This window comes from Camelus ferus, chromosome 6, assembly GCF_009834535.1.
Source record: "Camelus ferus isolate YT-003-E chromosome 6, BCGSAC_Cfer_1.0, whole genome shotgun sequence".
NCBI classification, from domain to species: domain Eukaryota; kingdom Metazoa; phylum Chordata; class Mammalia; order Artiodactyla; family Camelidae; genus Camelus; species Camelus ferus.
This window is the reverse complement of record NC_045701.1, coordinates 42,151,770-42,175,850: the sequence shown is the minus strand read 5'-3', so window position 1 is coordinate 42,175,850 and position 24,081 is coordinate 42,151,770. Positions and strand designations below refer to the sequence as shown.

The following is a 24,081-nucleotide window of genomic DNA, read 5'->3' as shown; positions in this document are numbered from 1 at the left end:
AATAAATAGGAGAGAAAAATTAGGCAGCTTGTTAAAGATCGTTCGCTAAGGAGTGACTGCAGAGCTAGAAATGGAAACCAGGTTTACTGGCTGAGTCCAGCACCCCAGCCCCCAGGCAGTTAAAGTGCGCCAACTCTCTCCTTTTGAAAAATCTGCTTATCTTCTGACAAGGCTGATTTGTGAACATAGCTCAGTTTTCAAATTTTATCACTGGAACTAAATGTCCCCATAAATATGGGTAGGTTTTTGGGCAAGTGTGCCAAGTATCATACATGCTAATAGAACGAAGAGATTCTGGAAATGTCAGAACCTTACAGCAGCTGTGAGGTAACTTTTTCAAGCAATCTTATACCAAGTATGCATCTAAAGCTAACTAGCACCTCACCACCAGGCAGTAGTGAGCTATTCAAGGGTCAGAATCCAATCGATTTCCCTGGGACCCAACATGGTGCCTGAATCGTAGATGGGGTTCAACCAAGTTTTTGAACTCAACTCACCTATATTAAAAATTTTAAGTCTGTTTAAAGATAGATTTGGCCCTTAAAAAAAAAAAAAGAAAATAACATACTTTAAAAAAATTTACTACGTGGGACCCGTAATTTATTCCTCAACAGATTTAATATATTCTTAATCCCTTTCTACATCATGTCCATGGTGGTGATAATTACCTACATTTTAAAGCATTATAATGTCTTGTCATGCAGAGAGTGCTATGTAAGTTGCTAGATATGGTGTTAATAGTATCTATGGAATTTTTGTTTCATTCCTAGAGCATCAACATGTTAGCTTTTCCTGAGAGCTAACTGACTTAGAGAGCTAACTGACGAGATGCCTTCTTCAGATTTATGTTGTGCAATATTTCGCTTTCTTAGTAAATGAGGGAAGGCATCTTGTCCCTTGATCAGACACCACTGTTGTCCTTTATCGCATTTCCCATGACTCTGACGCACTAGAACAACTCCTTGGCATCTAGCTTGTTCTTGTTCTGTGGAGGTTGTGTACACGCTGTGTTGCACATGCTGAATTCTGCTCTCCACGCCCTCCGGACCAGTCTGCATGAATTTCCTGTTACTTTTCAGGCACAGCTTATGGCACCGCCATGGTTCTCTAACTCATTCTGTGAGTTTGGTTCCTCCTCTGGGTTTGTGACAGGAATCTTAGCTTGGCAAACAGCTGGCTGTTATGTGTCATCCCAAAAAGGACCGATGAACGTCATTAGGGCATGTGTGTCACACGGCACAGATGCTTCATACATCCACACTCTCAGTCTTGGATCCGCACTAGCCCCAGCTTTAGAAATAAATTCTTCCTCACTCTTGGGCTTCTATGATTAGAAGTCTAGAGGTTGCAAGTAACCACTTGCAAATCCATTCTTCCTTTAAAACCCAAACCAAAAACCTCTAGCAACATGCTAAGTCTAAGTGATTTTGCATTTTATTTTACACTTTAAGACATCTGGACCTTTGTTAGAATCTGTTAGGCAAATAGAATTGTGGTACCAGGTATGTTATACTCTCACCACAAAGAGCTGGACTTCAGAAATTGGCCTAAGGAGTCATGTAATGCAACAAAACTCTGCCCTGAGCAAACTTTTGCTCAGAATGAATTGGTTTGCCTATAACTTAAATTGGCCAAACTGACCACTTTATTTATGATCCTTAGGACTTAATAGCAAAGTTAAAATCATTTTCTAAGCTGTATACCACTCAGCAGCATTTTTAAATCATGTTCTAATTTTGTTTTTTTAAAAAGCAATTTCCCTAAGAGCCCCCATAACAAAAAGAGCAATTTAAATAGATTAATTTTTGTTATGGTGTCTTTAAGGTTATTATAATAAGCCGCAGTCGTATAGGGTGGCCTGGGAAATTCCCTCTTTTCCCCTTGATTCACAAAGTTGTAATAAATAAAGTTTTCACCAGAATGGTCTAGTGGCCTCCAATAATATACACATGGTGTATGGTAAAAACAAATGCAGTAAATGCATAAATTCATGCTGCAGGTAAAACTTAGATTATTTGAAATTTATGAGATATTTATATTGTTGATTTTTGAGTCAATTTTATGCACTGAGCCACTGACATAAACATCCCGTTAGTTTTTATTACTTGAACAAGAGTCTTATTTTGCTAGTACTAGTATGTTTGTCTACATCATTGATAAACAGGTCTACAATTAAATTTTTGATTCATTACATAATCATATTTTCTAACCCTGCTTCAGTCTGAAACAAGCCTATTACATTTTGGTGTTGTATGTCTGTTAAAAGACTCATTGCAATTTATTTCATTAAAACTTTATTAAAAGTGAGGGTTGATTTTTTTCTCCCTTCTTCCTTTGAGGAAATAAAACCATTCTTGGAGAAAAATGAACACGTGAACGTCACTAACTAGGAAACACATCTTACTCCATCGTACTCCCTGTTAACACTCTCTGTACCTGCTCCTGATTGTATGTGGTCATTACCGCATGATATTTTATCTACACTAGACTTGGACACAGACCTTTATTTTTACACATTTGCCTTGGTGCTTGCTAACTGACCCCCACACCTCTATTAACTATTTATTTTCCTTTGAGGTTACATCATATTCACTTTCCAAGTCTGTATTTTTTTCATAGCACAATAAAACAAATGGGTTTCATGGACTTCTTTGATTTGCTTCTTCTTGCCAAGTTTTTTCCACTTCTTTACTGACCTTCACAATGAGTATTTTACTCTGGTTCTGTTAAAGGTGTGTGTGAGTCGATGAAGTTCCACTGTATAAATAAAACCAAGCCAAAACTTGCCACTCAAAAGATAAAGCCGGGAGAGAATAAAGGCCATATGTCAATAGAGAGAAAGAGACTGACTGCAGCTATTTTTCCCTGCTTGATGTTTATAGTTATTTCTATGGAAACTGCACGTGGATTTCTGAGGATTGAATTTGACCCTGGGGTACACAAGTAACTCTGAAAACAATTGGTCCCTTAACTTTGGGTTCTTCGTATACATATGCTTGTCCTTCTCCTTAACTCCTGAGTGACGTGAATGAGGCCATCAAGGTATACATGCTGGGGGATTTTTTGTGCGTATTTCAGGGCAGGGGAGGTGGCAGAGGGTAAAACAATATGGGAAGAGGCTTCTCCTCTTTTGAGATGACTGTGATGGACACAGTAATGCATTAGCTTTCTTGCTGCTTAGATGTGTGAACCTGAGCTTCTTCCACCTATTCTGTTTATTCAGATCTTCCTGTTAGTCACTTTGCCAGAACCAAAGCAATTTGTCTACCTACGTCTTAATCCTCATTCCCCCAACACCCTACCTCTGTTTTCTCTCACTGAATAGCTGTTAGGAGATTTCAAATGATGAGGAAATTTCCTTTTTGCATTCCCCACACAGTATATAGAGAGGTGATCAGATCACAATATCTTTACCCATATGTCACCTGTTTGCCTCCAGGTCTTGTATATATATGTGTATGCTTAGCGATATTTTTATTTTAATCAAATTTGGAAAAAAAATTAAGCCAGTGTAAGACCCCATTTCAGAGGGTAAGGGTACTACAGGAAGACCAGGGTTAGCAAATAAGTACATGAAAGAAGAGTTTTAGGAAGAGAGAACCGGAGAGGACTGCCTTTAAGATGTGGGGTGTAAGATGGGGAAGGATCTGTGATAGTGGCAAATATTTTGCCTTCACAGAAGTAAGTCCTAGTGATGTTGGGCAGCTGGGCACTATTTCAGAATGCATGATACCAAATTAATCCTAAACACTGTTTCTAATTTTTTAATGAGGTAAGAAATATTATGTTGAGAAGAGGGAAGGAGTAGATGTTTTTGTGCTGATGGATTAAACTTTAGAGTTTTAAATACCAAACTTCACAGAGCAAGTGTACAAATTAAGCTTTTGCTACATAAAGGTATCTACTTAATGTCTGCCGTTCTAGAGTTTTTCAGGGAATCATTAGCTGAATGGCACTCTTTACTTGTCCTGCATTTGCCCAAACATTTGGACATTTCAGTTTATTAACATCTCAAACACAGTCCAATTTTTCTATTTATTTAATACTTTGGCCTCTGTTTTGATGGGGGAGGGGTCTATTCCAGCTCTTGACTGTAGGTTTTCAATTACCCATGTGGCCTGCCGTCCATTAACAGCAGTAATTGGGAACTGGATGTACGGAATACCAATTCACAGCCATTGAAAAGTTCTACTAGAAATATGAGTTTTATAAGCCTCTGTCAACGTGTCTTCAAAAAGATCCTGTTTTTGTGGGGATTTCATATATGAGACTTCCAATACACACTCTTTCTCTCTCACACAATTTCTCTCTCCTAAAATGTAAAATATGACCCTATCGTCTGCTTCTTTAGGACTAGCCTGAAACTCATCACATGAGCCCCTGGCAGAATTTTTAGTTCTAGTAATACAGTTTCGTGGGAGAATAGTTGATGGTCCAACTTTACCTCAGGGTATTTACAAAAAAGAGAGTGGTTACACTAAAACTTTTTTCATACTATCAGTAAAAAACAAAGTATGCAATCTCCTTTTAAAACTTCTCATTGACGTACATAGTATAATACAGAAAGTACACCCAAGTGTCTAGTTCCAGTGAAGCCTCACAAGCTGGATACTCAGGTACCCAGCACTCAGATCAGAATCCAGAATCTTTTCTGCTCCGAGAAGCCTCCTGGGGCCTCCCTCTGCTCCCTGTTGTACACCTCCCCCACCAAAGGTAAAGACTATCCCGGTGTTGACTCTTTAATTTTCAAATATCACATCGTTTTCTCACCAGGTTTATTGGCTGATTTTTGTGGAAGCGCATAGGGGGGTGGTTAATCCCCTATAGCTGACTTCTTTGCATTGTGGGATTTTCCTAGCTGTTAATTATTAACTTTTCCTTAAAATAAAACTTCCATTGTGTAAGGAGAAAAACTCCATGAGCACAGTACATGTGATATAAATCACTTTTATGTCTGTGAAACAGCTGAGTTTACATTTTTATTACATTGTTTGAAAAAGTATCTTTTCATCTGGAAAGAATCAGTTTAAAATGTGATTGTCAACACAACTAAACCAGTTTCTGTTTAAAATGGCTGCTGCTGGAGCTAACTATAATTAAGCCAGGTTCTCTCTATAGACATTAGTTACTAAAACCTAGAGGTTTTCACTGAGATTTGTCAAAGAAATTTCTGGACTTTAAAAGGCAGGTAAAATGTTTTTGTTTAGATGGAGGAAGTAATAAGTAATGGACAAGAATATTATTTTAAAGGGCAGAATGTTTCCCTGATTTAGTGGTGTAGTTTTAAGTTAAATTCAAAATAATATATGCATTTATAAAATGTTGCCCCAAGGAATACTTTAGTGTGAAAAAAAGATGCTTACTTAGTAATTAGCACCTTCTAGCATAATTTCCTCTCTAAAAATTTTTAGATATGAATAATTCTGAGAGGATCCTTTTAGATATATACTACAGTTCAATTAGATTAACCATTCTAATATAAGTATAAATAGTAGTTTAAAAGTCTGAAGTCATTTGCTTTTGTTCACTAAATTCTTGCTATTTATTTTGAAATTTTAAAAAAGGAAGGACAAATCTTTTGGTGGTTATTTCTTGCTGCATTAAATTTTGAACTTATTATTAAATGAAAATTGATATATATAGCATGTTCCTTTTATTGCTGACATGCTATCTTTGCGAGATGTAATATAGATTTTGATTATACACATCGCCTGTTTCCAGTACTGTAATGCCATTATATATGTCGTTTTATAATAGACCAACCTGCCAAATTCCTGCTTTGAAAAGTTTATTTTTCAAAATGTAGGGCAGTCATCACCATGCAACTGTGTGTGCTTGCTAACCTTTCATCTGAAACCAGATTTCCCAAATCCCATTATTTTGTGGCTTTTCTAACAGAGGACTTATTTTTACACCCTCAAATATGTTGCAGGCTTTTTAGAGAATAACATTTCTCAATCATCCATAATTTAGTGAACTATCTATTTAAATATGAGCAGAACAGAGACCATCTTGAATATACAACATGGGTTCATAAGCAAGAGAATTTTGTGAGTTCACAGCATTAAATCTGTAGTTCTTTTTTTTTTTTAATGAGCTAAAACAGCATAAATTCAGCATTTTACCTAGCAAGATTAGACGTGGTAAAAGGCAGAAGGAGCTATATAGACAATTTACAGATTTAAAGAGATTATGGCACCAACCCTCGAAAATTAGGTTTAGAAATAATTGAAATTTTTGCGCAGATCTGAAACTTTGATGGTGATGATGGTTTATTTTGGTTTGGACATTTCATTTGAGACAGTTAATCATTACTATTCTACATATTACCTTTGAATTATCACTGTAAATATACTTATATCCCAAGTATAGCTTTAGAAGGAACACCACCCTTTAGAAAGAATATTTAACCTTCACAAAAACACTTCTAGATCCTGGGGGCAATGGATGTTAAATGTCACCCATGCAGCTGCAGATTTCATCCTGAAAGCTCCTAAACAGTATTTTGTACATACCTTTCCCTTTTTATCAACTACTGATTTAGGTGGAATACTTTTCTCTACTAGAAAAAAATGTACATATAAACTTAACTGTAATAAGAAGGTGCATTCTTATATGCACAAAATGAACATTTTTTTTTCTGCTTATCTTTTAGTTTTCCATATATTTTCTTAAACATTTTATTTTTATCTGACCTTGCCTCATATGTGTTTGTGCCAAATGACAGGCACAGGGTATAGTGAATACGGCCTGGTTTCTTTGGTGAGGACTAAAAGAATTAAATTTTTTCAGGAAAGAAAGGTGTTAGTAAAACAAAAATATAATGACCACTTTAAATACATATGTATATGTATTTAAACTCCCAGTGATTTTCTCAAAACAAAATTTCATTTTCTTCCTTTGCTCCAATACTTGACCTTTCTTCCCTGAATATACTTGCTTCTCCTTCCTGCACTTCCCCCCGCCCCCAAAATCTATGAAATATTTTAAGGAAAACAGATTGCAGAAATAGCAGAAATTCAGATGACTTCTATTCATTTTACTGAATTTAATTACTTACGGGAGAGTATCATAGTAATGCAATGTCAGTATTAACTCCAAATAATTCGACTTCCTGTAAAGCTTTTATTTCTGTTATAAAGTTAGTATTTTTTATTTGTCATAAAGTTAATATTTGTGTGTATTATACTTATCAGCTCATAAATGGAATTTAGTGAAAATTAACAAATAAATCAAATGTTACTACGTAATCAAAATAAAATAAGGTACAAAAGCAGCAAGGAAACATGAGGTAAATATCTTTTTCTGGAAAATCTGTAGATATTTTGTTTGGTTGAAGATGCAGTAAAATGAGTAAAACCAAATCTACAAAAATCCTGTTTTCACCTGGACTTTATAAATTTGACAAGTCCATTAAGCCACTTAAACCCTTATGGGTGGAAAATTGATCTTTTCTAGGTAAGTAAAATAACTAGAGAGAAAGCAGGGACTTACTTTTCTTGAGGGCCAAACCAGTAAGACAAGTTTAGTTCTCAGGAGTATGAGGTCCTCTTAGGAAAGAAGAAAGATAGATGACAGCAAAGCACACACTTTCAATATTGATAGAATCCAAAGATTTCCATCAGAATCTTAAACATATGCACAGACACATTCCTTAGTTGGTTGTGAAATGAAAGATGCAGTTTAAATGCCAACTATTTTATAGTATTACAAGAGAATGTTTGGAGCCTGTTGGTTTTTCAACACGTACAGATGTGGGATGCCTGTCCTCAGTTGCCGTGGTCATCCACGATTAAAGCGTGATGTCGCGCTTGGGCTCAAGTGATCCAGAAAGAGGGTGGACTACGGGGAGACAGTGTCCCTGGGCGCCTGCTGCGGTGGCTCAGCCTTCCATGACCGCCGCTCTTTGTTGAGAATTGTTGGCAATGGCAGCAGTTTACAGCTTCAGATAAGAGCCGCCTTCTCAGGTAATGCCCTCGATCGGGACCCTGATGACAGACTGTGGAGTGCAAGTTTTTTCAAGTGCTCTGTTTGCTCAGTAATCCTTCAGTGCCAATCTCCTGCAAAGAGCGAGCGGGACCCATCAGTAATGGACATCAGCCATTAAGCTCGTAATATTTGTCATATATCGGGTTACTGCTTTGTTACTCCAGAGTGATGAATGGATGCTGTTATGCTTTAAGAAAATAAAGCAATGTTGTAAATATGTCCAAACTTATAAAAATGCCTGCTCTATTTCTTTCCTTCCTTGAGAAATAAATGCCGAGTGCCCCAGAAATGCTGGTCTTTTCCTTTCGAAGTACGGAGAGCCATGTACTTTAAGTTAATGTTTGTAGTTGCTTAAGGTCCACATCAAACAAATTACTCTCACAGTGTCTACACCATGTTTCGCCTTGATTTGATACAGCTAAGTTTACGCGTTGTACAAGCACTCTGATTAAAACAGGCATGCTTGCAGAGAACTATTCAAAGAAACCATTTGTTCCTGCAGGAAAAAACCCAAACAGGGAATTTAGGTGTTAAAAATAGCATGAGACCAAAGCAGTTCTCCATCTTAGTTCTTCCTATGTTAACTAGACATGTTTCTGTATCACAGAGAGAAGTAGTAATTTCTGAAAACTTCTTAATATGTTTCAGGAAGAAAAAGTTTCTAGGAAATGATACTGTATTTAACATTACTTCGTACACAACATTTGCATCTGTCTTATTAATATATGTATACAATTGTTTGGATTGTATTTTGGATTGTAATTAATAGTGTTAATTCTGTTTAGTATGAAACGTGCTGAGTTTTCACTCTTTTCATCTTTTCTAAATTAGTGTGAATGTCAGCATTAACTTTTGAGATTCTTCAAGAAAGTTTGTCCCTTTTTGAAAACATCCAGAAATTAAATTCTAGAACTGGCATGCTACCTATGTTTTAAAACCCTTTGAATTTTATCTATTGTTTTTGTAAGTTTTTTTTGAAAATGCCATTGGACCTTTGCAAAGAAAAGGAAAATTAATGGTGGGAGCCCTGAGGCAGTACTATGGTAAATGAGGAGCCCAGCCAGGATTAGAATAAATGACCACTCTCCCACCCCACCATGGTTTTCATGGCGCTCAGGCTGTTCTGAGGACAGAGTATTTGGAGGGCCATTTCACGGACTCTGTTTTGATGGCCACTCTCCTCCTCCTCACAGCTCTTGCCAACGAATGCAAAACTCTCATGTCACTGAGAGCAGGTGCCTCGAGTTATGTGTGAATCCATCTCATTGGGGCCACTGAGTAAATGTTAAAGAACCCCGCCCTAGTCCCTGCCCTGACACTCCAACTTTTCATAATCAAGGCTCTCAGTGTTGATTCTGCAACCCTCAAGCAAGAAAACTTATAGAGGACAGTGGCTGCGTGTGTTTATTTTATTACCACAGACTCCTAATTGTCAGAGAGGTGAGGGGCCTCGCCTCCATCAGCTCTAATTGCTGTGAAAGCCTGTGGGCCTCTACCGACGCCCACAGCTCGGCCCAGAACATTTCCTGTACAGAGGCTGGGGCCTGGGGTGCAGGGCAATATGCCAAACTATCTCAGAGTTTCCCCACCCTACCCTCACTTTTGTGCCATTTTTCCCCCTCCTTTTCTAAGTGCATTTTAAAGTGCAGGGCCATCCAATAGGATGAATGGAGCAGAAATTGTATAGGACTTGTGTGCTCCAAGAGAAAAGAGTTAGAGTGATCTCAGGACTCAAAGGAAGAACTTCGCAGAGACATTGTTGGAGGCATTAAACTGTCTAAGAATGTAAGCTCTGCCTGCAGAATGATGTTTCTGGGAATTTAGAGAACAAATTAGGAATCGCCTAGAATTCATTAAGTGGTGATCCTCCTGATTACTTTTCAGGTGGAGCTGTCCCAATCAGCCTGTTGTGAATGGGCCTGTCCTAATCACAGAAATACTGCAGAATATCTCTTTTAATGAGTTATCTGTAGAAAAGAAAGTCACCTCTGGGTTGCTCAGCATTTAGATTTAAGCATTCAAAAGTGGGTATTTTTTACATGCCAGTATATCGATTATATTTGAAGAACGATATAGCTGCTTGAAACGTGCCAAACAGCAGGGAACGGGAATAATCTTTAACGAGTGCCTACTCTGGTGCTGGGTTCTTTATATACATTACAGTATGTGATCTTCATAACAACCTTTGAGGTAGATTTTATTGTCCCCATTTTATAGGAGGAAACCAAGGTGCCCGAGGTCCCACAGCTAATAAATAAATCCAGGCACGTCTGATTCCAGAGCCCCTGCTCTTGCCTGTACACCAGGGTGCTTCCCAAGGATCAAACCCATAGGCAGGGTCTGAAATGACTAGAAATCTCACATTTGTCCCCAAGAATGAATGTTCTGTGATACCACATCTTTAGTTTCTATCAAAAGTCTTCACTTATCAAAGCAAAATTTCAGTATCTGTTTCCAGCTGTCCTCAGGTCACATAATCTGTACATGAAGCACTTAATAAAGCCTTGTAAGAGTCCCCGAACTTCACTGTGGCGGTGGGACTTTGTAATATAAACATGCATTAAAGAAATGAGAGCTCGAGCCTGCATTCTGCACAGGTGTTACCTGTGCATGTCTGTTCTTGCACCTTCATTATTCTTCTCGCAGGGTGACTACATCTGGCCCCTTGAATGTACTTTCATCAAAAGAATGCTTTAGTATGGGACCCAAGCATGCAAAGACAACTAACTTTAAATTGAACGTAAATTATGCAGGATGCTGACACACTGATCTGTAGACCCTGCTTTTCATATTGTAGTTTTAAACTGCATAACAATGGTAATGCTAATAATAATTTGTATTCCAATGGCACCTTTTGGTAAGACGCTCAAATAGCTTTATGGTTATTGTCTCAATAATCCTCTTACCATCCCTCTGGGGAAGATGAGAGAAAATGTATACATCTGCACTTTTCACATGGAGAAAGGCACAGCAAGGTTACTTTCTAGATGACAGGCAGAGGGACGTGTCAGACTATTAAATGCATGTTGATGAATCCGACAAACATATTTTTGTTTGTCTGCGAGTTGGTTTGGTTTGGTTTGATTTGGCTTGGCTTGGTTGTCAAATCTAAGACCCAAATGGAATCAATTCCAGGGGAAAGAACAAAGCAGCCCGAGAGCATGGAGTTGGCTCTGCTCCATTCGCCAGCACCTACCTTTGTGCCAGAGAGGAATGGTCAGGTCTTAAATGGGCTTCCCTGATCCATTCCTGTAGGAGAACTGACCACATGTTCTTGAGTTAATTTTGCACCCCATGAGGGTACAGAAACTCATTGAGACACTGTGTTGGACCATCTTTCCTTGGCTACCAGTTTCTGAAAGCCATTCAGGCCAAGGAATAGTAAGGATAGATGCCATCCCAGAGCATCCAAGGGTTCCTTTTAGCTTTCCGTTCCAATGTCCCACCCCTTTGCTTCCACTAGAAAACATTTTTAAAAAGCAAACTACCAAATGTATAAAGTATAGTGAGTGTGTTCTATATACTGGACTCTGTTTCCTTACCTGTAAAATGGGAATCATGATAATGGCTCACGGGAAAAGATAGCAGGTGGCAGCTGTTAAGCCCTGGACTTATGTTTCCACTCCCACCTCCCCTCCGCTCTGGTGCAGGGGAGAGAGACACAGAGGTGGACCCTTTCGGTTTGGCTCCTTGTTCTGCTGCTCTTGCTCTTGTCTCCAGACGTTGTCCGTCTGGCCTTAGCTTACAGGTCTCTTTCTACAAGGAAAGGATATCCTCCCACCTGGGGACACCGGCGGTTACTAACCCAGTCTAGCTCGCTCAAACCCCAAAAGAGATTATGGTTGGTCTTAAAGCTGAGGAGGGTGAGGTTAGTTCTAGAAAAAACAGTGTGCTGCTTACGGAGGTCTCAGGCCTCTCTCACATAGAACTCTTGCCACCGATGAGCTAACTCTCAAGATCTCTCCAGCCCAGAGAAGAGGAACAACCAGAGCCAATGTTCTGCCGGCACGTGGGTCATCTAGACCGCATGGATGTAATCCGTTTCTATCCGGAACTATTGAACTTCTTGCACAACAAGCCTCATTTAAAACACTATCTCTTGTGCTAATATTCATGAAGATCAAATGTGTCTCCTGAATTCTGTGCTGGAAAATGCCCCATAGCTTGGTTTGAACTTTCACATCTGTGGTATCTGGCCTCCTCTGCTTAAGACTAATAACTTTCATTAATAAAGGATCTGACAACCTGAGTAATCATTTTTGGTGGTGCGGGGAGACTTCGAACAAAAAAATGGTGAAAAGAATGTCCAAGACCTTAAATGTTCTTTCATTTTTTGAATTAAAATTTATTTTTTAATTTATTCATCCCAGAAGCACAATACAGGTTTGGGCAGTGTGCCTGACTGATGGATGGAGTCTCAGGGGGTGGGAGGTGGAGAACAGAACCCAGGATGTAGTTCCTGTTTTGCATGAATTCACATTGACTCTTTTTTCAGCCTGGCACTCATGCTGGGCTTTCATTGGCCTCCCTTCCAATGGTAAGGCCCCTCCAACCATGATTTGAATGTGTCTTTATTGAATCTGGTCTTCTCTGAACAATTAGACCTCATTATTTTAAGCAACATAGTGATGGTGAATTGTTCTCCCCACCCACCCCCTGCCCCAAATTTCAGTTCTTGCTCAATTTAACTTAAAATGATTGAGTACGATGAAGAATGTTTTAGACACCAAAACAGTTCTCATCATCCCAGAGTCAATAAAGTTACCTAATCACTTAAGTTCTACCTTTAGCTCTTATCAGGCACACACAGCTTGGCCCTGGAGGGCAATTTTGATGTGTGTGGGAAAGCTGGATGAACAGTGCTGCTGCTGATACTGCTTAAACCCACTTTTGTGCCTGTGCAAAGGCTTGTGATGGGTGACTGTCCCCTGAGAGAACATCTTTAGATGCAAGTGTGCACCTTTAGAAGATGCCAAGATCAGAAACCCTGAGCATGCCTTCGCTAGAAAATGAAGTGGAGCTCCCCGAAGCCAAAAGAAATGCCAACGGGCATCATTAATTGTTGAGAATGCTTCAGGCAGCAGAATGAAAACATGACTATGATTAGCTGCTGTTACATTAAAGCATGTTCTGTGCAGGGCACCATGTGCTAAAGCAGACAGTTCTCTGAGATGTTGTCAATGTGGGCATTTTGATGTACACCCTGGGAACATTACTCGTGTATTTATTTCACTTAATGCAGTTTGGTAGAACTGGCTGCAAGTTTTCTGGGAAACCTGTTGGATCCATACATTGGTGTCTGGTTTAGACTGTAAGTTGGCAAAGGGAACAACTGTGCTGGTTTTAGTTTGGTGCACCCACACTATCCTGAGAGGTAGATACCACCACCAGCTTTGCCACCCGCTCTACTGGTCCTCCCATCTTCCAGGCTCTTTCCAACCCTAGGTCCCTTTATCTGTCCCTTGCCAAATCCTGGTTCTACTTCTGGAACAGGTCGTCTCTGCCTCTCCATTCCCACTGCTACCATCGTAGCTGCTTTAGCCAGACTTTCTGCTTCCTGTCCCCCTCACTCTTCTCTTCTGTGTCCACTTGTCTGAACATCACTAGCATCATGTTTCTTCTGCCCAGAAACTTACACAGACTCCTCACTGCCTTCTCTGTGCCAAGTTAGATTTGGTCCTACCTTACACCCTGGCATCCTTTTCCTCCTCTCATGCATGCTCTTACATCCCTTCAAGAGGGTCGCCTTGATGTTCTCCACATCATGTCTCAAAATAGTCCTCGATAGGAGGGGAAAATAATAATGTTAGAACCACAGTTGCTGTTAGAAGGTATAAAGGAAATGTTAGGGTGAAGCCCCTGCCCTCCGTCTATTGGAGTCTTAATGAGAGCTAAGCTTCACCCCACAGGGAAAAGTTGAATAGAATTCTAGTTTAATTCTTGATTGGGCGGAGCTAAAGGCAGATCTACAGTTTGGAGGCTTTTGCAGTAACTCAGGAGAGAGATCATGTGGGCTGCAGTGGATGCAGGTGCTGGCAGAAGGGAGGGGAGGGGCCTGATGAAGGAACATCAGGAAGGAAGAAACGATGGGACTTGGGCAGTTGTGGTGGTGGAGTGATTAGCAGGGATGAGGTGATAAAAGAAATGAATCAGCTTTGTGATCCCAAGGGCTTCTGGGGTGATGAAGAGAAATAGTGTCATCTGAGAGCAAAGAAAGCTTTGGGGAGAGAGGAGATGTTGTGTTGATCTGGGGTGAGGAGGAGGAGACGTCAAAGTGGACATGCCCTCTGGGTCATCAGGAACAAAGAACAGGAAATTAAGGGAGAGATTTGGGCCCTGCCCACACAGTCTTGCTCAGGTGTTTTAGGTATGCCCAAAAACTAATTTTTAAGGTCTTGAAGGACAGACTCTTTTACTTTTCTTGTTGCTAAACATTGGGCTCAGGTAACTCAAATCATGGCTATCATGGCTGTACCACTATGTGTGCCCAAAAGTATGTTATTCTCTCTCTGAGCCTCCACTTACCTCTATCTGGGGGGAGGATCGGTGTACCTATCTTACCAGATGACTGTAAACATCAAATTGAACAGAATGTATGTTATCTGTCTGCTTGGGCTGCCATGACAAAATACATAGATTGGATGGCTTAAACAACCAAAATTGATTTTCCTGCAGTTCTGGAGTCTGGAAGTCTAAGATGGAGGTGCATTTATGGTTGGTTTCTGGTAAAGGCTTTCTTCCTGGTTTGCAGATGGCCACCTTCTTGCTGTGTCTCACAGGGCCTTTCCTCCATGCATATGCAGAGAGAGAGCTCCCTGGTGTTTCCTCCTCCTACAAGTACACTAATCCCATCAGATTAGGGTTCCACCCTATGACTTCATTTAACCTTAATTACTTCTCTAAAGGGCCTGTCTTCAGATATCACCACACTGAAGGCTAGGGCTTCAACATATGAATCTGGGGGTGGAGGAGATATAAACATCCAGTCCATAATGGTAGGTTAAAAGCTTAGCTCAGTTCCTGGCACAAAGTAAGTGCCCAAAATAGGGCACATCCCTCACTGCCTCCATTCATCCATTCAGCAGTGTTTTAATGAGAGTCTTCTAGGCATCTGGTACTATGTTAGTGCTGGGATAAAAATGTAAATCTGCTTGTGTTCACCTCTAAGCCATTCCCAGTTTAGTCAGGGGGAAGATATATTACTTGATGATGTGTGTTTTGATAGATGTGCCCACAGGGTGGAAATATGGCTGAAGTGTTAAGGAGTAGATGACACCAAATGGTCAAAACAACCAGATGAGAAGAGGAGGGGTGTTCTAGGTGGAGGGGACACCACAGGCGAAGGCATGACAGATGAGGAGCATGGCCTGTTCCAGGACAGTCGGTGATCTGGTGTGTCCAGAGCACAGGGTGTATGCAGGGGAAACCAAAGCTGGGGAAGGAGGCTGGGCAGATGATGAAATAGCTCATACTCTAATCCTGAAAGTCCTCGGAAGCCACTGAGGGATTTAAGGCAGGAGAGTGACACATTCAGATTTATATTCAAGCTCCCCTTCTTGGGTTCAGATCCCAGCTCCATCACTTACCATCTTTGGGAGTCATGGAAATTCCTTAATCTATGTGTGTCTCATTTTCTCATCTGTTAAATGGAGAAAATAGATATACCCACCTCAGAGGGTTGCTGCGATGTGATTAAATTGTTTGATATGTGGAACACACTCAGTGTCTGATACATTTGATATGCTCCATTATGTTGTCTATTATTACTATTTTAATAATACTGCTCAGGCAGTAATAGGAAGGATTCAAAGTGGGAAGAGACCCACAGGGACAGCTCCTTTCAGAAGCAATTATGATCCTCCAGATGAGAAATGGTGGCCCTTCCCTGCTCACTGAGCTCCAGACCTGTGCCCTCCTTTCTGTTCTCAGCCCCACCAGGCTCACCCCAACCTTACCCCTTTGCACTCGCAGGTCCCTCTACCCAGAATGTTCCCTCTCCCAGCTTTTTGCAGGGCTGGCTTCTCATCATTCAGCATTCGGCTCAAATGTAGACTTTTCAGAGAGATACCCCTAACCACCTTAGCTTAAATACTCCCCCTTCTTTATCATTCTCTAATATACCAGGTTATTGTTTTTATCCTTTATAGAAGTCATCACTGTCTGAAATGTTCCTTTGTATTTTATTTGTTCATGTCCTTTTTCTTCCACTAGAATGTAAGCTACCTTGTCTGTCTAGAGTAGCAGAACAGGCCTGTTCATGGAGGTGCTCAGTAAGTAATTCCAGAGTGAATGAATGAATGAATGAATGAGCACTTGAGTTAAAGAGGTGGAAAGAGGAGGGAGCTAACACATGCTGAGTAGTCACTCGTACTTCATGTCTTGGGTGCAACCCCAGAAGTTAGTGGCCTCCTCATACTGTAAAGGAGGGAACTGAAGCTCAGAGAGATTTATACTAGTCTTTCTCCACCCTATCCGCTTCTGATTGTATTAGACACATTAGATGTGAGGTATATGTAGGAGATGGAGCCAAAATGCCTTGGAGAGTGAGAAGAGGACCAAGGAAGAAGCCTGGCTACCTGAAATTTAAGGCAGAAAGGGGAGAAGTGAGTCCACTGAAGGGACCTCGAAGGAGCAACCAAAAAGTAGAAAGTGCGCCAGCTGGGTGAGATCTCATGGAAGGCGAGGGAGAAGAGCTGTAAAGCATGAAGGCGAGGACAACAAGCAGCGTGGAGTGCAGCAGAGAGCTCAGTGAGGGAAGGACTGGGAGTTCCCGTGAGATGTGGGTGCTGGAAGGTCATGGCTTTGGGGAGCATACTTTTAGCATCCCAGACGGGGTGAGAGATGGACTGTGATGAGTACAGACTCTTCTCTTAGAGGGGAAGAAAGATGATGACATTGTTGATGCGTAGAAGGGCTGTGGAATGCAGGCTGTATTCGTTTCCTAGGGCTACTGTGACAGTGACCAAAAACTAAATGGCTGAAAACAACAGAAGCGTGCTCTCATACAGTCTGGTAGCCAGAAGGCCAAAGTCAGGGCATCTGCAGAGCTGGCTCCTTCTGGAGGCTCTGAGGGAGAATCCAGCCCGTTGTCTCTCCTAGCTCCCGGTGGCTGCCGGCAGTCCTTGGCGGGCATTGGCATGCGGCGGCATAACTCCACTCTGTCTCCCTCTTCACGCGTCCTTCTCCTCTGTGTATCTTCTCCTTTTCTGTCTTTTATAAGATCAGTCATCACTGGGTTTAGGACCCACTCTAATCCAGGATGGTGTCACCTCGGGATCCTTGTTAACTGTATCTGCAAAGACCCTACTTCCAAATAAGGTCACGTTCACAGATGTAGTGAGAGTTAAGACTTGGGCATAACCTCTTGGGACCACTATTCAACTCACTAGAGAGGTCAGTTTTTTAAAGATGAGAGGTTTTTATGCTAGGTTTTATGTAAGAAAGGGGTAATTGACAGATCTAAACCTCTAAGGAGGCATGAGTTGACAATGCTGGTAGAGAAATACACCCTAAAAGGATGAACTGTCTCTAGTTCTCTGAAACAGGATGTGTGAAGGTAAATAGAGTTAAAGGTGGGAACTGGATGTTGACAGATATCCTCCCCGATAACCACTATTTACTCTGTGAAATGGAAGGCAAGATTATCTGCTGATAGTGAAGAGGGAACTTGAGAAAAGCAGTGTGAAGGTTAGAAATAGCACCTGTGAGTATAGACAAGAGAAAAGATCAGGAACTCATAGCAGAATTGTGAAGAGTCATTAAGTTCCCAGTTGACTTGGGGCAGCATACACTTGGGGTGCCACCAGTTTTCGGGTCATGTGCTATCCTCCAGTGAGGCTGGAATCTGAGGATAGGGGCAAAGAAAGCAGTTGATGGAAATTTTTAAGGATTGATGGATTGAGTGTGATTGCAAAAAATAAAAAGAACATAACAAGAATAAGGCAAGAGGAGAGTCCAAGAGACGTTCCTTTAGACTGGGATGAGTGGGAGGGAGGAAAGGAACAAGTCTGGATGAGGTTGATAGGCAGGTATCACTGAGCCAAGGCAGGGAAAGGGGCAGGGCAAGAATAGGAAAATGGACCCGTGGAACCTAGTGTCTCAGAATGTCTCATTTCCAGACGATGCAATGCCTAGGCTTTGGGACTAGGCTGCTAAAATGAGGTAGTGGTAAAGAATTTTGAAATGAAGACTTCAAGAAAATATTAGGCTAGGGTGTTTGGGAGCGGGGAGGGAACTGTTCAGTGTGATGGCTAGTACTGATGAGTGCAAAGTGAGAGAACTTCAGTCCTCACTAAATGTGGGCCACTGGCATGGAGGTCACTCCCAGCAGTAAACAATGGGAGAAAGCAGAATGAGTACCTCCTCTGCTTGGGGACAGTCAAGAAACAATTATTTATTGGTTGCTTGATTATGGAGTATAGTCAGTTCTTTCTCTTACTGTGGGTTTTATACACATCCAGTCTTCCAAACCTTTCTTTCAGAGTCTCTGCCGGCGACTTCAGCAGTGCAGAACCCTTTGCTTAGCTAAATATTCTGTCCTCCAGCAACCCAATGATGAAACTAGTATTTCTCTTTCCACAACCAGAGTTGGCTGTTTTTGAATTGCAAAGCCCTTAAATATTTGACAATTTGTAAAATTATACAAATTAGCTGGGACTAGATCTTTTCCAGAGGTCTGTACAGACTTCACATCCCTGGTTCCTTTCAGTCATTCTTATGTGTAGCTTCTAGGGGTAAATCTAAGTATTCTGGGAACCAAACTTAAACTTAGAACTGAGTAGAAACTCTGCTGTTGATTTCCTGAGTGGCGATCGTTTAGCTTTCACTAAAGCTGACATACTTCTTACAAGTCCTATGGGAATTAATTTCTACTCAAACAGTTATTTGGAAATGAGCAATTACAAAATGTTCCATATGCAGCTCTTGAGTGAGGGGAGTAAAATCTTATGGATAAGAATAAAGTACATGGTTACTGTTGTTATATTTATCAATATAACAAAGGTGATTAAGATAATTTTGCCTATCAGTACCATTGGGATCAATTCTAAATTATTTTAAATTTTCATGAAAATATTTTAAGCAGTGGTCGTTTCTAAACTAGAAGCATCAGCTCTTTCCTTTAATTTGCAACAATTTGTTTAAATCAAATGACAGGATAGTTGACAAAACTTATATTATTAAGGAAATAAAAATTTCTAGAGTTATTCAATGTCCTTAAAGACAAACAGATAATGTGAGTTCTTATTGTAACTTTTTATTTTTCATTTAAAACGAGTCTTTTAAAAACTCAAATTTTGTTAGTAAGATGAATATAGAGGCTTCTGTTCATCTTAGCATTTGGAGTCCAAAATACACTGTTATCAAAATCTGTATAGTAAGCTATCAGTTCTTTTCCTCTTACTGGCTTTACTTGAAGTAATCTCAAGAAAAGAAAAATACTGAAAAAACATTTTGTTTTTGTCTGCTTTTAAAATATTTTTTCCAGTGTCACATGGAATAGTATCTGCTAACATGCAAGCCATAGCAATATGTAGAAACTAATAATATAATGAAAGAAATCAAGAGCATATATTAGGTGACTACTTCCTGTATCTGCTGAGTAATTAATGAAACCATGAGAGTTTACAAATGTCAGATTCCTACTGCATAGAAAACACTTGCTAAGTATTAAGAAAGCAACCAAATACTTTTTGTTTAAGAGCTTACAGTCTAGTACCGAATTATAATAAATACATAAATCACTACAGTAAATGGCAAAAGGTGTGACATGCGCTGTTAGAGAGGACAGAGGAAGCACTCCTGGTTCTTCCACAGAGGACAGGAGGACCATGAGCCAGTCTCCGGGCATTCCCCTCACCTGCTCAGTGGAGATAGACGTTAATCCAAGACATGTGCAAATGTCCATCAGATGGACATTTAACATAGTTCATGTTTACTCATTATGTAAAGCATCAGTGAATACCACTGACCCTTCACCTTGTTACCGTCCCATCTTCCCCCACTACCGTGTGTGTATGTATGTATGTAGGTATGTATGTATCTATCACGTAATGGTTGAGAGCATGTATTTTGGAGTCAGAGAGACCTGTCTAGGTACATTATTTCACTTCTCTAAGCCTCAGTTTTCTCATCTATAACCTGTAACAATCTCAGAACTCTCCATGTAGGATTATCATGAGGATTAGATGAAATCACACAGCAGCAGCCACCTAGTAAGCATTCAGTAAATGTTGCTATTACATTTGCTCTTATTGTGCTGCTTCTTATCAATACAATGAGATTTTGAGTTCCTTGAGGACAGGGACTGTTTATTTTTCTTCTTTTGTAATTTATTCAAAACAGCTCTGGATTTCGAATAAATGCCGAATAAATGCCTAATAAATGTATGCTGCTTTGACTTTTAAACTTTTGAATATATTCCCTCTGACACTGATGAAATCTGAGGGTGAGCCAAGCAGAGAGTCTTTTTCCATCACATATTCTATTTCTAAGATTTGTCACTTATGTGCCCATTAGGGGTCTTTCCGGATGAATGTGAATTGATATGGCTTTCGGTGACATGGGCGCCTGAGACGGTGAGCCTTGTATCACAGCAGTGTCTGGGAGGACTAACTCATCACTCACAGCTGAAAAGACATAAACATTCCACATTGTTGTTTAGCCACCCAGTGGCTGGTGGGCAACTCTTTTTTCTTCTCAAAATCTGTCATCGTGCATGCAACCAGGCAAAGTGTTTTAAGTTTATTTTGAAAGAACAAGAAATCCTCAAGAATGCTGGTAAATGTGAGATGCTTTTTCTTTAACATAGTACCTCAGCAGTAGAGACCTCTAACCAGTTTTTCTCCTGAACAATGTTCGGCGATCCCCCAGTTTCTTAATTCATACTATATTTACCACCACCCCAGTGCATAGTGAAAGCAAGAGAAGTTCATGTAGGCAACGGGTATGTTAGTTTTTAAAAATATATTTTGCTTCTATTTTATTGTGCTTTGCATTGAAACAAAAGAAGATGTAGTGATTGTTACCATTTTAACAGCAGCCTGGGTTTCTCACCCCAAATTATGCAACACTGAACTGCCAGAGAACTAAGCAGGAGACCCTTGGAATTCACAGATTTAACACTCTAGGTTTTGAATATTTGCAATCGACCATGAAGGTTTGTGATGTGTTAATTGGCAGTTTTGCTGAGGTTCAAATTCGAATCACATGTACTTTGAAGCTAGTGTTAGGGAGTGATTGAGGAGCTAGTAAGTTAGCCTAGACAACCCCTCAGCAATCCTCTCCAGTCCGACTTTTTTGTTCTCTAACTCCTCACCGAGGCGGTAACTTTTAGGGTGATTAAAAACTTGGTTTCCATGGAAAAGAAAAAGAGTCATCATCAGAAAGATAAAGTAAATCTTTCAAAAACATTTGCCTGGTTTTGGAAGATGATATGCTTTGGGAATACATATGTCTCGAAACAAAAACAAAAACAAAAACAAAACTCCAAAACTATTTACTTAAAAAGTGAGGAGCCTGTGCAGGTATCTCCATATTCACATATTTGGAGATGTTGGGATTTATCCCTTGCAATTATCAAGGACTTCCAAATGTGTAGTTTGGAGGGTCTGGATGAGATTTTAAAATACTAAAAACTTCCTCTTACCTTGCTTCTGATACGGATGAAAGATGATTGCTGAGTGCCAGGCTACAAGAGTTGTCTCTTTTCACTGCCCATGAAGGCCCTCAGTGGCGCAATTTGCTCATGAAGGAGCCCAAGCACACGTGAGCCGTGCTTTGTGTCCAGAGTGTGGCCTTGAGGTGGTGGAACGTGAAGGCTTAGGGTTTGACAAGCTCTCCCATCGCTTGTCCCTGAGGAAAGCGCTACCCCACCTGATGCTGCTTGTGGATTCAGACATCCGTGCATCAGTAATCAGCACTTATCAGACAGGGGCGAAGCCACTGGGCCCAAACACCACACTGTGTATAACAAACAGTTCTCTGGTGCCCTGCAAAATAAGAAGACAGAGTTTCTTGGTAAAGTTTAAATGTATTCAAATTAAAAGGGCTATTCTTTATTAATATTTTATGTTAAAATGTCCTCTTTTAACAAAATGATAGAGACGGTAGATGGTAGGTTTTTTGAATGTTTCTTACTTGGCATGATTAAAAGGTGGCAATTTTATGTAAGTCTTCCCACCCAACAGTTTTTGAAATTTTGCTTATTTGGGAAATCCTAAAGGCTATATCTAGTTCTAAGGTTCTAAGATCTAGCAAGGAGGAAATTTCTCTAGAGAGCACAAGTTTTTCCTCTCAATCAGGAATAGACATAGTATGTACGGCCTCTGGCCTTCTTTTGCACAAAAGCATCTGAGTCCTCATGTCACACCTGAAACAAGCGCTTCTGTGACAGTGTGTTTCATTGCCACTCAGGCTATTAGACCAGCTGTGTTTACATATCTTGAGCCATTCAAAGTCAGTGATCTTTGTTCTGATAACAATGGGAGAAGTTGTACTGTGAATTCATAAGCCGCATCAAAAAAATCCATTCTTGGCTATCGTCCAAAAATGACAATTGCAAAAAATAAGATTGAATCAATGATTTATTTTGTAGCTTTTCTTTCCTGTTGTTGTTGTTGTTGTATTTCTGTTTTTGTAGGACTCATACAGCACTTAAGGAATGGTGAAATTTACAAATCAGGCAAAATTTTAGGCAATAATTTTTAAAAGCATATTAAAAGATCTAAATATAGCAGCAGACTGAAGACCAGATGGGCTGTCAGATAACAAAACTTGAGCTAACAAGAGATTATTCCTGAAGACCTACATCTTCACCTATTGTTTATCACAGTGGAATGCTGACATATCAGTTACTGCACTGTGAAGTCAGAATGCGGCACCTTAGACCTGATCCCCAGGAAGGGCCTTTAAACTTAGACTTGAGCATAGGATGGACATCAGAGTATAAGATAAACAACACCTAAATAGAACAGATATGCAAAAGTCAAGAGAAATAGGATATAAGCCAAAACATGTTTAAGACCAATGATACATAAGACATAATTACACATGACAAAATGAAATGCAGGCAGCCTCTGAATCTACCTACATTCCCATGAAACGTAATGTAAGTAAGAAAGACATAAGTCAAATCTGATTTCCTCATAGAAATAGTTATAATGGGAGATTATATGCCTCACCAAGAGCATGATGCCTGACGTTTTCTAGAAATCACCAGAAATCATAAATAATCAACAACAAATGGTGTGTATACATAGTGTAATGCTTTCTGAAAGAGATATAAACCAAGCAGGGCAGTCCTTCAGGTCCCAGTGTTAGAGACAAGCTCTGTCTAGACTGAAGCCCCTTGACTTAGATGAGGCTGGATTCTAGGCAGCTCTCTGAACACGTGGAGCCACTGCGTTCAAAGGCGCCAGAGACTCTGGCCTGAAAGGAGGTGTAGATTGTTCATTCTTCAAACTAGGCACCTTGCCAGGGCCTGTGAGGATGTGACACTGAAGAAGGTAGAAAACAACAGCGGCCCCGGAAGAAATCTAGGGGTAAGAAGTCTTCATTAAAGAAACGTACACACAGAAATGACCCAGCAGGTATTTCAGAGCCGGTTGAGGCTTCATACTGAGACGTGTTCAGTTTCTTTGTCATGAATTCCATTTTTGTAGGAAAAAAACATGGGTCTACATATTTTTAAAAGAATTTTAAGCAACTAAGGAAAGTTTAAAGATCCTAATATACCATTGGGAGAAGAAATATATAAACATGGGCCATGGAAAGATAAATTGCCATCCTTGTTAAGCATTTTGATAATATGGAAATAATGTGACGACAGCAGTTCTTGGGATTTTTAGAAATTTAGCTCTGTTTTGTAATCACTAGTAGTTTATTTTAAAATACTTTTCCAATGTTGATAGATGAAAATTTCCAAATTATGAATCACTTTCAACACTAATACAGTTTTTAAAAAAAACAGTAATACTAGAAGGGCTATGGAAAACTCCTTTGAATAATAATATATTAGTGTAGAGTGCAGGAGGAAACTTTCGGAGGTGATGAGTATGTTAATGGCTTAGATTGTGGAAATGGTTTCACAGATGT

At 40.0% G+C, this 24,081-nt stretch overlaps 1 protein-coding gene across 9 annotated transcripts in view; it reads left to right on the top strand.

The window, feature by feature from the left end:
- Positions 1-24,081, top strand: part of SLC25A21 (solute carrier family 25 member 21) — a 421,523-nt gene that overhangs the window by 315,717 nt on the left and 81,725 nt on the right. The gene's annotated exons all lie outside the window — the stretch shown is intronic.